This window comes from Danaus plexippus, chromosome 2 (assembly GCF_018135715.1).
Source record: "Danaus plexippus chromosome 2, MEX_DaPlex, whole genome shotgun sequence".
Classification (NCBI taxonomy): domain Eukaryota; kingdom Metazoa; phylum Arthropoda; class Insecta; order Lepidoptera; family Nymphalidae; genus Danaus; species Danaus plexippus.
The window spans coordinates 1653561-1668428 of NC_083537.1; the positions used below are offsets into that span (position 1 = coordinate 1653561).

The 14868-nt window shown below is 29.6% G+C and overlaps 1 long non-coding RNA gene across 1 annotated transcript; it reads left to right on the top strand.

Moving 5' to 3' along the window:
* Window positions 1–699: 699 nt before the first annotated feature.
* Window positions 700–8891, top strand: LOC116779559 (uncharacterized). The gene is made up of 3 exons (XR_004354206.2): window positions 700–918; window positions 7288–7363; window positions 8538–8891. It is a non-coding gene; the product is annotated as an uncharacterized LOC116779559 (long non-coding RNA).
* The last annotated feature ends 5977 nt before the right edge of the window (window positions 8892–14868 follow it).

The window sequence follows — 14868 nt, forward strand, 5'->3', positions numbered from 1 at the left end:
GTGGCAATGAACTTCGGTGCCTCAAGCAACGAAAAAATCTCGCAACATTTGAAACGGAGACGAACAATCATACAATGTGAATGAAAGTTTTGAGGTATTTGTTGTCTAAAAATCTTAAGAATATGGTAAATTATAGCTTGTTACGCGAACTTGGATATGTACTTATGTATACACATATGTTTGTTTATCTTAGGTCTAGTCATATGTGAAAGCGATTTACATTTTACCTTCATAAAACTGTTCGTAAAACGCGAAGTATAAAATATGAATAACAAATATTTTTGTGGTATTACATAATTTTGTCCTCATTTTATATAATAATAGTATTTTATGTTTTTCAAAGGGTAAAGGTTTTCGTGCGAATAATAATTAACATCCGTTTAAATGTCTTGTTCGTAAAAAAAACATTCTAATCTTCCCGTGTTTTGGACCACACACTCATGAGCATCAGTCTCAGGGGAATGTTTCACATCTGTATAGATGATGAATGGCGTTATTAAAATGAACATGTTATTATGGTTTCGTGTTTGCTTCAAACGTACATTATAATTATACACCAAATTAATTTCTCAAGTACCGTTAAGATAAGAAAATAACTTTTTAATTTTACCTTACAATACTTTACATACTGTAGTACGGTATTCTACTTTATATTTCGATATCAATGACATAAAAAACATATTTCAATCGTGACTCGAATGTGATAAACTTATAAAATTTATTAAGAGCTCTTTGTATTTGCTAGAAACATTCCCTATTTCAGATTCGAAGGACACCGGGTGTCGATAAACTCAGTTTTTAGTTAAAATTATCGCCTTGAACCAAGACAGTTTTTTTCTCGTCTTAAATAAACTTTCAACAAACTTTTTTTTGGAAAAAAAAATTTTTAAATGTATATATTTTTAAACAAGCTAAAAGGTAAGATTTGTTCAATTTATTTTTATTTAAGTCGTTTTAAAATAGTACTATAATAATCACAATTTCGAAAATTCTTTCTTGTTTATTGTTACTCACGTCTATTTTATTAACTTTATCATATATACGGTAGCAGAATGCTCATAATATATGTTATTTACTGCACAATATAGAACATAAGTTGTAGGTACTGCGTCACATTCATAAACTGGAAGTTCCCACGCACGATCAAAAGGTTAGCTCTAGAATACGGTTGACAATCACATAACAAATCATTTTTAAATTAATTGTTAATCGGTTGTATAATATTGGATGTTGTTTGTGTTTTTTATTACTTACGAAGTGTTGATTTTTTATAAGAAACGATGCTGTGTTATTTCATTATCACGATCTTTTTATTATAATTTAATATGCTTCCGTGCGATTCGCTCTCGAAATGTCAAGTTAATTTTATTCAAAACAAAAAAGACCGCAATGTCACTTAGACAATGAACAATGTCGAGTCAAGTGAGGATAAATTTTGTATCCGTTTTATATTATGAATATCTTTATTTAGTAACAATTACGTATATTTATAACAAACTGCTTTTTATTCTTTTGTTTTTTTTTTGTATTTGAAGGATTTCATTGACATTTTGTATAAGGACATAACATGTCTTAGAATAATAATATGGACTAGATACAGGTTTAAAAACAGTACAGGCGGTTTTTGACAAAGATATAAAGTTTAATTTTATTGTAACCTTGACTTAATTGGTCAGGAAATATGAGAACCCATTAGTAATACGCAAACAGATCAGAATCTGTAACAAAAAAAGTGGTGCAAAATCAATAAGAAAGGACGTCTGTTTGTTCCGGGTTTTAATTTCAACTGTTGTGTGTTAGATATTCTACATGAAATGAGTAAAACATGAAGATCGGGAGACATAAAAGGAATCATTTACTTTTCATTAATAAAATAATCACGATATAACCCGTACATCATAAAAGGTAAAGATTTCGTGGTAATTCTGAACCAGGAAATACAGATAATTCAATTAATAAAATTTTCGGACAATCTCAGCTTATGAATAACAAAAATAATTGGATTCGCCCACTGCTAAACGTATTTGGATGAAACAAATATAATAAATGTAATATCATATAATAAAAGTGAAGCATTCGTCTTATACTGGAATTACTTTATGAGATAACAAAAGAAGGAAATAGGAACGATTTGATCTAGTAATAAACTAATTCATTGAGGGTCTTTATTTTGGTTAATATAAAAAATCAAAAATCCATTCTAATACCTAGATCGATATATTAAAATTCATATTATAATTCAAAATACTCAAAGAGAACTGACCAAATTTTTATATCATATGTAAAATATATAAGATTTTATCAGTTTCATTGTTGATTGTTTTGATGTTATATAACATTCTCATTCGGTATTGAATGCGAGTCGTGCATCGGTCGACGACCCGAGATGAGCGGACGCATGGATGCTGCGTGACGACATTGACTTAGCAACGACTTTACTCATATTCATTAGTAATATATAATCGCAAGATGTTTTGAAAGTACTCACTAATATCTTTAATAATCATTATCATTTGTACAGTTGGTTATTTTTTATTCATCTTATGTTAATTAAGATAATAAGTACGGTAATTCCTTACTTAACTCTCAAGAACCTAGAAATCTAGTCACCTAAATAGGTACTAATAAAGTAATCTTAATAACTATAGTTATTTTGATGATTGTTTTTTTTGAAATTGGTAGTAAAATATATCCAACATTAAATGCATTGTTTATGAAAATAATTGAAACGTCATAACGCTGTCCAGATGTCAGAAATTATATGTGAAGTGTTACATATAGGAGCAAATTAAACGTCAATAGATTTGGCATTTCCATGAATTGTAAAATATATAAAGTCCAGTAATAAGGTTTCGTATGTGTGGGCACGATTATTTTCAATGTCATGACTAATACAAGCAGTTTCTTAACACACTGAACTCCAGACGTGTTGCTTGAACGAAAGGCCTTACATGTGACTTTGTACGGAATGCGGATCAAGATTGTGTATGGTCGGAATATTACGAAACTTTTAATTTGCTGAAATTTATTTTCAAAATTCATTACGTAACAAAAAAAGGAATTAAATTTATATGCATATTATTGAAGTAATAGTGGAAATTGAACTCAATCGATAACTACGGGAGAGTTATGCGAACCGGTTTAAATCAACTTTCGTTGCCGACGGTACCTTACTGGCAGTAACTGCGTGAACAAATCAAGGTTATAATCTCAATTTATCAAATCCTTTGTTTACTATTGCTCATTATAACCCCAGATCAAATCTTTATTTCGCTTTTAAATATTATATTCCTACACACTAATTGACATATATAAGTTGTTCTGTGCATAGCTATATAACCTAGGACTTAGGTTCTTAAAAGTGAGAGGCTGGTCAGTCTCTGGGTCGCGAATAGGTACACTGTCTAGTTTATGGGTCTCGACATTTCATTCAAATGACTCAGGGCGTTAGCTGGCTGTTTTGTAACCTGGTACTTACAAATTGCATAAGATTTAACTAATGATATTGATATATGTATAACAATATTATGATTTTGATATGTCGCCTTTTCTTCCGGCATTTACAAATCAAGTTGGACCCGTCGGCTTATACAGTCCCTTTTAACGAAAGTATCAATCAATTTGATTTAAACCAAGGTTATAAAGAGATACTATTATAAATTTACTTATAATATAAATTTGTGTTTACCTGTGGTTTTAAGTATAAAATATAACAGGGTTATTTCCATTCACTTAAACAAGTAACCTTGATTGCATTTATGTATAGATCATGGAAATATTTGATAGTGTGTATATATGCGTTATATATAGATGAAAGTAAATTATAGTGAGGTTAATACTACATAGTATGTACAGCCTTGAAGAATAGGATTTACATTTTGCAACGAACAACTTTGTTAATTTAAATAATATTGCATAACAAGTGCAGCTGCAAATTGCAATAATATATGGGTCAGTGGGATCGCGCTTCGTTTGTATATATATTTAAGAATGGTATTTATTAAAATGTCATTTTTAAATACAGTTTAATGATTTACAAAAATTAAGACTACTTTGTCGATGATAATCACTTCGTACATAAGACGCCTATTTTTTTAGATATATCTCTAGCTACAAATAGATAATTATTTATTTACTATGTCAATAAATTTGTCTTTTATGTGCAGTTGTATAGTAATTAAGAAGTAAATGTTGTTTAATTATATATTTGTTTTTATATTAAGACACAATACATACAGTCTATATTTAAATAGAAGCTATAAAACTAATAAGAGAGTCGGGATATCAATTACATTGATAATTTCGGGTGTTTTTCCCAATTTAGGGATAATTTTGAATAAGAAAGCGAATGGAAGAAACAGTGGGATTCAAGTAATAGGCAAAAAAAGGTCTCTGAGGATGTCCGTGATATGTTATCCCAAAGAGAACTATTGCTATGGCTACTTCAAGCTGGTCTCTTGTGAGTTCGCCTCACTAACAGCTTAAGCAAGTCCACACAAACTACTTTCTATTGATAAAAAGCTGGTTATACATTCTTATGTTAATGTTTTGTTGTGTGAATTTAATTGAGTCGCCAATAGGAATTACAACAAAGTTGTGAACTGTAAATTTAATAATGTCTTTCCTACTTGTAAAGGATGTAATATTTGTTGCGAGACCTTGTGCACACTTCCTACTGACGCCATGACGTATGTCCCAAGTGTTAAATGTTCAACCGGGGCTCTACATTTTGTAACAAAATTAAAAATGTTGATCTGTGCTTTATATTTTTTAATAAAATCTAAGTTATGAATTGTTATCTTTAGCGTGTTATTTATGCTAAAATATGGTGGTCATATTTGTACAGCAGAATATTTTTGGTCGAAAGTTTTTTCTCAGTGTATAATACAAGCTAATAATAAATGTAAAGAAACTGTACATAGAATATGATTAAGTAATTTAATATGAAAATTATGATAAAAATCTGATTACTAATAAAGCGTGAGTTGGAACAAAAGCTTTATCACAAAGAATCACAATATAATTATGGGCGTGCTGCCAAGCTATAAAGTATATCAGTAATTTATGCCCGCAGCTAGAGAGCGAGCCAAACTTAACCGAAGAACTTTAGTATAGACTAGATTGCTAAATTTAATAAGCAAAAAAATATTACTGCAGATGCGTTTTAGCCGCATAAGCAGCAATGTATATAATATATTAAAGATGCGTATACTGCATTTTCTGTCTCATATTGTTGTTATTTTTAAAATATCATTATCAATGAGATTGTCACATGTTAATACAAATAATGCTGACAATATGGTGAAGAAATACTTAGATGCTTTATGGTTTTAATAACTGGTAAAATTTTATCCTCTATAAGTTTAAAAAATTGCACATATTTTATATACTACTAGAATATCCCATAAAATATAACGCTATCGATAATAGTCGACGAATCAGGTTTAAAAAATATTTCCGATACAAGAGCTCTCTATATTTAAAACCGCGGATTACAGCAGTGCTCTTGAAATATCTATTTCTGAACCCTTGTGGGAGTGCGCTCTATTTCCATACCTGGTTCAGTTAACTCTACACCGCTCATGATCGCCTGGTACTTCGGGGCGAGAAGTGACGTTCGTGACGTAATGGACATGAGCCCGTCACGTCAGCTGATTTGACAATGACAATTTACAACTGCCGGGTTTAGAGTCGATCGGATATTCATTTATACTGGGAAATTATACATTACTTGTTTAATAAAATAATGGAAATTGTAAGTATATTGAGAAAATAATTATTAATGTATAAAAAAAGAGCCCAAACATAAAGTTGAAAATGTTAAAAATTCCTTTCTAGAAACTTTCAACTCCTGGAATTCATTGAATGTTTAGATTTTCTGCAAAATTTTATTATTAAATTCTGCTCAACTAAGTTCGTAAATGTAAACAGATCTGGAAATTATAAATAAAACAGTGTGGGTTAATTTTAATTCTTTTACAATTTCGATTCTATTAAGCTCCTTGAATAGTCGGTTTAGAGTTTGAACAACCAGGAATACAGATACAGAAAAGAGCTCTTCAATTAATATCTCATGAAGAGCAAGTCTATGATGTAATTATATCCTTGATTGCGGTTGAACGAAGTAATCCGTTGCTTTTTTCTATAAGAGTGATTGAAGGTCTGAAAATTTCGACATTAATTATATCTTGCCACTAAAAAAATTATAGCAATTGGATAAATGTGTAAGTGACTTATATAAAACATAGTTTACCAATTTCAATTCGATTTGGTGCCTTTATTCTTGTTAAATGATATTTCTCATGCTTGCATTAATGAATTATACAATAAAATATATTTTATTTATTTAATTTAAGTACAAAGGAGAGTTGCGGTTTGGTTATCAACAATTTTTTAATTTAAAAATTTTAATCTAGAGCAAAATTATTACACATTTTCGGACCCTAATCAAGTATTGTTTTAATCAACTTTTTACAAATTACGTTAAAATTCTTACAGAATGTTAAATGTTATTCGAGAGATGTTTGATCGATCGTTCTTTTACAGAATTTACAAATATTTTCCTTTTATAGCAAAGTAAAGAAATAACTTTCAAAAGTATAATAAAGTTTGCGAGATATGTTTAATGTATTTACATATATTTGTATTCGATTTAATAGAACGTTCGGAAAATCGATATACATATGTATATTTACATAGCTATAGGAATAACAATTGGAAAGATATTAATCAGTTCTTTTTCAGTATCAATTCATTACGCCTTTAAATAACAAAGTTTAAAATTGTATATCGTAGTGTGCTACTAGTATGAACGAATTAACTTTGTAGACTGCTTGGCGCTTCCCGATTTAGATTTCGTTGTTGCTTCGCACCCCCTATGTTTGGCGTATTGCCATCTCGCTCGTTCCGTTTTCCCCCAGCTTTCCTCGTTTCAGGCATGCGCAGTCTGAATGTGTACACGTGCTCGGCTAACTCCTGGTCTGTTATGAGATCCTGGTATCGGGCGCGCCTAGGGCGGCCGTCGCGCCGCCGCCCAGCGCCGCAGCCGCCCTAGGGAAGGTTGCCCTCCCCAGAAGCTCAGACGAACGCCTCCTACGCGGTCCGTTCCAACTCATATACGGGGAGTTTTTAACACGTGCATCAATTTACGCGCGTATACTCAAAAAATATTGTGCTTGTTATAGTTTTTTTTTAATCTCTTTTACAGTTAAAAAAGTTTTATATATTTAATATTTTTATACAATTTCTTTTATGTTAAGGTGCTTGTGTTGGTTTGGTGTTTTTTAGGTCCTGTGTTTCGAAAATCCTACGCTGAGTCCTGCACCCCAAAACAACGCGATGAGAAGACAGATATCTATGCCAGGTAAGTTTACTAATATTTAGATTAAAATAATAAAAATATGGATGCATTATTTTTTATGGTTATGAAAACTATCAAATAAATTACGACGACGTACTTTTAAAAAATGCTACTAACCGATAAATGAGTAATAATTATGCAATTCATATAAATTATTGTGCAATTTAGTTCAGAAAAATTCAAACACGTTTCCAATATTCGATACTTAATTTCACAAGTTACAATGTACTAGAACACTTATTCAGTACATTGTATGAAATGATCGACAATGTTGTAAGAAGTCGCAAATAAATCAGAAATATTGAGAAAAATTGTGTCATAAAATTGTTAAAATATAGAACGTTTCTTTTGTCATTTATAGTAGTTTCCAAACACCAATAGACTCAAGCATCTATTGCAATGGTTGTATTAAAATAAACGATACAAATTTCATCGTCTGCACAGACTTTGAACAAATACTATCTAAACATGCAATAAAATCCTCTACATTTTGAATATATTTCATAGAAATATTATATTTATTTCAGTGTAAGATATTTACACATTATAACTAGAACAAAAATTGTCAGTATTGATTTTTATTCAATAGCCAACATATAAATTACTTGATCTCCTAACAAGTGCCTATAATCCCCTTACTCGACAATCGTACTTTGTACAGGTTTCATTTTATTCAATACAAACAAACATAACACCGTCTTTTTTCATATTAATAAGACTCATCTGTATATTTTTTCATATATTAAGATATAAATATCATCACAGGATATGCGATGCTAAAAATTTTCCTGTTGTCTGACCTCAACAACCTTTGTTAAGGGCGAATCATTAATTTAGGTTATATTAAATAACACAGAGATGAAACACTTTTTGTTTAATAATGTGATATGCTTTCTAGATAACATAATGAGTGATTACGAACCAGTAATCGAAATACTGTTAGTGATCTCAAATTTATTCCCAAATCAAATACCGTTTCGATTTAGTCTTCGTTATGATGTCATCTAATAAAAATAATTTTACAAATAAATAATAAAATGAAAACACTTATCTTAAATTTAAAATATGTTAAGTTTTGTCTTGCTAATATTTCTTTAAATGGAAACGTCAGTTCTGTTTAATGTCTCGGACCTATCCACTCTTTCAAGATAATTTGTTTTCGCAAATACAATTACAGATCAAATTAAGGAGCGAAAGTTCGTTGGATCCGATAAGGATTGGGATTCCACTAATGGATTTCAAATCTGTATCCGAAGGCCTTTTTGAAGCTTACTGCATTTACCCTCAGCTTAAAACGTCTATTTTTCAAAAAATCTCAGATTCTGTTGGCTTGCAATAAATAAGAATTGGTTTTTAACGACGGCGGAGTATCCGAAGTCATCATTATAAAATTACTTACAGCTTGGGATGATATTAAAGTACTATCTGGATAAAATTCTAAATGTAATTGAAGATTAAATTTGAAATGTTCTTAATTTACTATTTACTTTTATTAGTTTTTGAATGCTTATATTATATATCTGTGACGCCTGATAAGGATTGCTTGATTTATTTTAAATACATGTATCGATTTATTGAGTTAGTAATTATATTCACTATAAGATTCCGATTAAATTATCTACTTCAATAAAACTATGTAGGTGAATATATATTAATTTATTGGGTAACAATTTTTAAGGGTTCATAGAATACGATCAAGAAAAAAAAATGACGGATCCCTAATTGAAATTCTAAGACGTTCAGAGCGCGGCAATTTGAAAACTTAATCGTTGAGATGCCTTTTGACGTCGTTTGAGATGGATTGAAATTTACGATTATAAATTAAAATAGCTTATTGAAAATTAGATCTTATTTTTATTATGGACTCATCGGCAGACGGACTGACAGATTACACCTCAAAAGTAAAATAAAAAACGAACATTACAACTGTGTTATTAAAAAAGAAGGAAGCAGAGAAATAACTCTTCTCTGTAGTACTCAGATCTAACTAACAACTTTAACATAGGCGGTTACTTTGTTAATCTTTCCACTCCCTTATTTTTTATAGACTTTGACCATTTTTTATTGTATTTACTCATTAAATAAACTAAATGCGCAAAGTTATTGCTTTTTCTCTAAAAGGGTTAAATGTATATTATATAAATCAACTTAAATACTTTATATTACATTGTCTCCAGATATTAAATATGGAATTTAAGGTTAAATTTTTATCAAATAAAATTGTTATCAATCCGTCGTCTGATAAGTAAACATTAATTGCAAATGATGTCAGGACCACGAAGAAATAATGATTTCTAGACTTTTTAGTCTACGAATAATATTTTTTCATGTCAAACATTATTTCCGTCGAAAATGTCTTTTTAGTTACATTGACCAATAATTACGATCCGTTTGAGTTAAACTGATATATTAATAAACCGTTATATAATCTGTCCGAATACTAGCTCATTAGGAGCTTAGTATGAAGATTAAATATTTTTATCTGTTTGCCTTTTATATATAGGTATATATTATAGCATATATTATACAATATATATCTGCAATTGGAATATACTGGAAGTATAAGTATAACGAAGTAACTGAATTATTTAAGTGAGTTATATCACACAGGATGTTAGAGAAGCCTACATTTACAACATGCCAAGAAAATACTTATATAAAATTTCGATAAACATTAATATGTGACCTCTTAATTACACGATATTGTAAATTTTCTTAAGCTTTTAATTTATAAAGATCTCGTTTCTCACCCATTAACTTTTCATTACGCTTGCTGAATTACTTTCGTAGGTGTCCCAGAAGATTTACAAGAATTCTGTTTTTAATTAGATATTTGAATTTAAGTGGGATGTTGTAATTAATATGTAATTAGATTGTCCTTTCTTAGCAGTTTAAAACAGAGCGAAAATAATATTTAAAGTTTATCCATATCCTATAGAAAATATATATATTTTATGTGTCCCATATAAACTGAACCCCATCGAGTATGCACGTTTGAATCGATTCTGACACTCTTGTCTGTTTCAAAGACAGGTCTAATTTTAGTTACTAATATTAATCTTCACTGTAGCTATGCCTTTCATTGTGGTTGTGCATATAACAAAGTTTGTACACCATTTCAGTATGTTTAATATGGATAATATCATAAGATTTCACAAACTCCTCAACCTCAAATTACCCTCTTCAAAGTTTCCCAAAGTTCTAAATTGCAATGGGTACAGACCGTATTCTCTAGATCATTCTCTATTATTAAATAATATCAACTTACCATACATGATAAATTGATAAATAAATATATTTTTTTATCGTAATATCTATATTAAAAGACCGTTTTAATTTTTATAAATGATATTCTTCTTGTTTTATCAGAAAGAAGTTATTTCTAATCGTAAATTTAATTGGCGCCTTCAGTTTATGAGTTAGCAAAGTAGCCTTACGTTTCATTGCTTTTACTGATGGGTACCTAGTGGTTAATAGCGTGAATGACGTCACGTGTTTGAGACATTAAAATGGAAAATAAATACAAGACCATTAATAATGGATTAATTATATTGATTTTATTGTTATTGTAGAAGGTTAAAGTTAAATCGTTTAATTTATTGCTGTCATTAATTGTAATAGCATAATATATTCGTTCACTAATAGATAAAATTACTTTGTTAATGAATTATTCTTAGCATATTTTTTTTAATTTCGTTAGTTTAAGTTGTTCTCTAATTTAATAAAACAAATATTTTATAGGAAAAAATGTTAGGAAATAAAATATATGGGTTTTTAAAAGTTTTCTCATCTACATGTAAATTACATTCTGAAAGTGATTTTCCTTCACCAGATTCCCTGAATTCCGTTTTTTATTTCAATTTCGAGATATTCCGTTTCATAGAAGGAGAGTTCGTTAAAAAACTTTTCAGGTAACACTTGGTAAAGTTCATTTTCGTAACTAAAACTTTATTAGATTATTTATTTTTTTTATAGCATTTATCACGTTATATTGAATATGTTAATTTATATTATATTCATCACACTCTCTGTTTTTAGAATGATTTAATATTTGTAGACAAAAAATATAGTTGGATACCAAACATTTTAAGGCTATTCAACATCATACAATTAATGACCCATCACTCTACTGTCACTCGAATATATTCCCTGGAAATCTTAAGCGCAGCCTAATTATTTATTTCACGCTCGGCTGTATTTCATTGCTCTACTTACCACTAACCGCAAGCTCATCTAATTACATTTCAAGCTATTTTCAAGCCCAATATGCTATGTAGTGTGATTAGTAGGTACTACATTTGTAAGTTGCTGTCTGTCCAAAGTAAAATAAATTAATTGGAACAATACTAATTTGTTCATAGGTATAGGTTTTATTTATCTGTGAAATATATTAACGGTAATGTTTCACCGCCGAGGAATGTTTAATATCAACATTCCGTCCATCGTAAGAAAGTGGTTACCAAGAGATAATGTTGCGTTATTACGACGGCTGAGCGATAAATCAATTTCCTATATACCTTTTTGTTCTTTCATATATTATCATCGGAGATTTTAATTCCTTAGAACTGAATACAAAAGTTATATGAAGTAATTAGGTATGAAAATTATTTACACGTCAGTATATACCTAGAGTGGTGTTAACTTTAAAGTAGGTATGTATATGTTTATGTATATATATGTACATGTAAGCCGAAAAATCTCTCACTGAATTCCCACAGACCTCTATGCCTATTTAAATTGTCTCTATATGTATTGTAATTTATACCGGAGCATACAATTATGGTAAGGCTATACAAAATAAACATCGATCTTAATTTTATTCAACTGAATTAATTTACTAAACATTTCTTTCTCCGCGGCCTGGCTTGAGTGGAATCTTTATTGGCTCACTATAAAAAAATATATAGTAAAAAAAAAATATTTGAATTTTTTTAGACAAATGTTTACTTATGCGTTATTAAATAATGCAAGATAATATATGTTTCTTTAAAAAAGAGGCTCTTTGCTCGAAAGTCATGATTATAATATTTCTAAAATATTAAACAACAGCCTATACATTAACTGTCATTCAACATTTACTCTTGCACAAAAGCACAAAATTGAATCATCATAATCAGTAAAGCTTTCATATCATTCATCATTTTGAAAAACAGTCGATAGAAATATTGCTGGACTAATATAGACCGAACTTAGTTCATATCCACCGCAAGCAAATTGGCTTTTAAATTAACGAAACTGCGATGCCACAGACTGATATATGAGTATACATAAACTCGTCGACGTCAAACTTCCAATAATCCTTCTTTTGTTTTTGGGATTAAAAATATAAGGACATCAAAGTTAACAAAATTATTAAAAAGCCATGATGGGTACACTGCCAATATTGTATTGATGATCATTATTAACGTGTCCGAAATAGATATATTTGAATATAACTTCGAATAACAAAACAAGTGCTATCCTTGAACTATTTCTAAAGAGATACAAACTTTTGCTTTGATGACACCAATGTTATAAGTATATAAAATATTATGTATACTGGATAAAGAACAGTCTGAGTGTAAGCAATTTTAGGATGTCATGATTACTTAAAAACTCTTGTGATATAAGTTGTTTCAATTTGTGTGGTTGTGCCGTGTTACAGGGACTTTTGTAAACAGGAAGAGTGTTATAATTTAAAAAAAAATTGGATTTTTAAAAGAGACTTACATAGAATTTGTAATTATGCACATATACTGTTTCTTTTCTTTTGGCCCAAAATTTTAATAACGAAAAGAATAGTTCTACAAAGAAAAGTTTTAGAATTTGAAACAACATTTTAGGATTCTTTTTATACCTTTTCTCTTTAGTCATTTTTCTCCGTGCAGCTGTCTACTTCAATAGCATAAATGTTTTCTAGCCCTAAAAATGTCTGGTAGAAATAGCCACCAGGCAATAGGACGACCCTTTGTTTCACCTAGTTTTTTATACATTGTTTGTTTTGCTCTATTGTTTTTTTGTACATTGTGTTTGCGCGAAAAACTTATTAACAAATGAAAGTAACGTTGCCTGTTCTACACCTCGTTGCTGACTCTGTGGAATCACCACAGCTCTGTCATTACGCCACTGTTTTCCTTGAATTTCCTTTCCTTGAACCAGAGCACCTTGAGTCAGAGGTGCTCATCACCTACATAACTGGTGTACAATAAAGATTAATTTTGTAATAAATACATAATAACAACTAAATTCCCTTGTAAGATATACGACGAGTATTAGATTAGATGCGTAGATCCGTCGGTCAAACAGTTACTAGTTGCTTTGAATGACTTTGCTTCAAAAGAACGTGAGTACAGTTATTAATCATTTTTAATAATGAATTTATAGAATGCATATTATTTTTAGGACTTTTAAAGTGCTATCACTTCAAACAGTTTATATTGGAATTTTTTAGGCGATACGAAACAAACTCGTAATTGTAGCGTTTTTACATACTGTTTTTGTATTATTTTTTCTGACTTTATACAATGCACTTAGTACAAAGGGGTCCATAAAGAGTGCACAAAATAGTGTATTAAATGCTGATATATAATAATGACTTATAAGCAATAATTATTCTCATTATAGAAGGATTAGATATATATTATATGTTCCGAAAAATATAGTGATAGTGCTCGATTCATAAAACACAAAAGGATTTCATTCGTAAGGCCTTTCATCTAGACAATAAGTGTGTGACATAAGTTGTTTGGTCATGACTCGTGAGGAGGCACTTTACTGTGTTAAGCAAAAAATTGATTATTTTCACGATGTCTAAGTCAACTATCTGAATTTAACTGTTAATCTTGATTTTGTTACACATCAAGACTTTAAATTAATATTAATTTACGGAATATCTTAGATCTAAATAAAAATATTTTTTTATGTTCAAGTAACAAGGACTTACAATATTTTTTTTTTAATATAAGTTTTATTTACCAACTGTATTAGGTTGATAACAATAAGTAAACTATCATACAGCCAAAAAAATAATAATTGTAAAATAACATACTTTAAAATTCGACTTCCATTCCACAACCAGTGGATGAAAGTAAAACTAGTAAATAAATTTAGGAATAAATATATGTATAGATTTTTATGATATATTTTTTTCTTCTTTTACAACCTTATTTATGTGAGACCGATTGCAAAACCTTTTTAAAATATGGTCACGAATAAAAGTTTTAAAATTAACTATGCATTTGAGATTTTATAAATATGATGTTAATGTTTATACCTTGCAAATGCAGTGCCTCTTAATTTCTATTCCATCACTAGGATCACACAGTATGCTCATAGTGTTTAAAATAAATGATAGATATTATAACTCTGAAGGACCTCCCAAAATTTAGTGAATACCATTAAAATGGAATTCCAGTAATGAGACATCCTTTGAAACCGAGACAACGCCGCGGGCTGGAGGAAACCTGAGCTTTTCCTACCTGAATCGAGTTTTTCTCGAAATATTCCTGTTTATTGTCATAAAGTAGAAT